The sequence below is a fragment of the Lipotes vexillifer genome, unplaced genomic scaffold (genome assembly GCF_000442215.2).
Source record: "Lipotes vexillifer unplaced genomic scaffold, Lipotes_vexillifer_v1.1 scaffold518, whole genome shotgun sequence".
Classification (NCBI taxonomy): domain Eukaryota; kingdom Metazoa; phylum Chordata; class Mammalia; order Artiodactyla; family Lipotidae; genus Lipotes; species Lipotes vexillifer.
Window position 1 is genome coordinate 3,085,469 of NW_006780945.1, and position 2,051 is coordinate 3,087,519.

The following is a 2,051-nucleotide window of genomic DNA, read 5'->3' on the forward strand; positions in this document are numbered from 1 at the left end:
CCCCCCCCCCACCCCACCCCCGGTCCACGGCCTGGAGCCATCAGCCACGGATGCCTTGATGAAAGCAAAGCCCCTGCGTGGCTCACGCAGCCACAGACACTGTAGGGGTGGTTAGCCAGAAGTGTGCTGGGAGGCCTATCTGGAAAGCAAAACCCATCTAGGAAGCTGGCTAGCCGGGCACTCTTGTGTTAGAGCCTGAAAAGCAGTGTTGATCAAGTCGCCAACAAGGTGGGGCCTCCCCCCACTGCCCTCCCCTGCCTGGGGAGACCCACAGCCCCGAGGAGTCCCGGGTTACTGTTGACAGGTGACCTAACCCTCCTCCCGTTTCCTAACAGCCACGCCAGGTCTTCTGGGGTCCCGTCCTCGCGCCCTTCTGGCACAGAGCATCTTCACCGTCTCATCTCATCTCATCTTCACCAGTTTCTTTTGCGTTGAGAAGGCGAGATCTGAGTCGAAATAGCTGGGGTCTAGCTGGCCCAGCTGGCCCTGGAGACCCGAGTGGAACTCCACAGCCCCGTGTGGCCCCCGGCCGATGCTGTGGAGGCTCCTCAGAAGGGAGAAGCCATCGCAGAGGTGCCCCCTTCCCCTTGGGAGCCGCAGAGCCACTCGTTTGTGTCGTGTTAGTGTAATCCCCAGGCCAGTAGGAGGAACTGCTGAGTCCTTTCTCTGTGTGGAGGCACACAGGGGGTCCCCGAGACCACTCACGTGTTTGGTGATTCGCTAGACTCGGAAGGACTCAGCATTGAGTTGTTCTCATGGCTCAGGTTTATTACAGTGAAAGGACACACGATAGCATCAGCAAGACAGAGACGGTCAGGGTCTGGAGGAGCCTGTGCCCAGATTTGAGATCCAATGCCCCCTTCCTCCTGTGAGGGGGCACAGAGCGTGCTCATTCCCCCAGCAACGAAAATGCAGTAACACGTGGACCATGTGTCAGCCCAGGGACGCCCAGGTCAGACTCGGGCCCCAAGATTTTTACTGGGGACTGGTCACGTGGGCATCTGTGCTGAGCTGCCAACCCAAATCCCAGACTTGCAGACGGAAAGCAGGTGTCGTGCACAAATCACCTTGTTTGTGAAGCAGGCACCGGGCCCACCCTTACTGCTCAGGGAGTGGGGCGAGCAACCCCAGTGCCAACTTCCCAGAAGCCAGCCAAGGGCTAACCTTGAAAGTGGGACCTTCTAAAGACAGCAGGCCCAGCTGGGCTGTGTGAGCCCTCTCTGCACAGGAGGGGATGTGGGAGGAGTGGGAAGGGGCTCCAGCACGAGGGGATAAAGCCAGCCGTAGACGTGAGCGCACAGGGGTTGGCTCTTCCCCTTCCCCTCCCTGGGGAACCTCAGTTTTCGCCCAACTAGAATGGGGGCTGTGGTGACGGTCCCTCGGGATAGTAGGCACTCAGCCATCTGCCCTCTGCTGCTGTTGGCAGCATCGGCACAACTTCACTCAAGATTCATTTTCTAGATGGAAAAACTCGTGTTGTAATTGTAGGAAGCTTGGAAAATATGGAAAAGCTGAAAGAAATAATAAAAAAAGTTCGTGATCCCACTTCTCTGAAAGGAAAACTGAACATATTTGTTCAAATGTATTCAGCTGTATTTGAGCGTGTACCTAAGTACAGACATACCTGTTTCCTTTACGTAATGAGAAGCAAACTGTCTGGGATGTTTTATAACCAGCGTTTCTCACTGGATGTTGTAAGTACGCCTCCCTATATCCCTAAATGGTTTTTTGATTATTTTGATTACTCTGGTTACTTAAATGGCTGTAGAATATCCCGCCATAAAAATGCATTGCAGTTGAGTTAGCCAGTCTCCAACCGCTGGACAATTAGTTTACGTCTCTTTTTCTTGCTTCTGGAAGTGGTGTTATGATGAACATGAATCTCTGAGCGCACGTCTGATTAGTTCCTTGAGACGAATGTCTGAAAGTAGAAAAACAGGTTTACTGATCTTAAGAAAAGTATAAATGCTTCTCCTTTCAGAATCCAGAGGAAGCTGAAAGGATGACTCTGCCTGATTTTCTTTTTTTTTTTTTTTTTTTTTTTTTTTTTC

General features: G+C 52.5%; 1 protein-coding gene across 2 annotated transcripts in view; it reads left to right on the forward strand.

Annotated features, from left to right (window-relative positions):
• SLC39A11 (solute carrier family 39 member 11) overlaps positions 1 to 2,051 on the forward strand; it is a 329,009-nt gene that overhangs the window by 828 nt on the left and 326,130 nt on the right. The gene's annotated exons all lie outside the window — the stretch shown is intronic.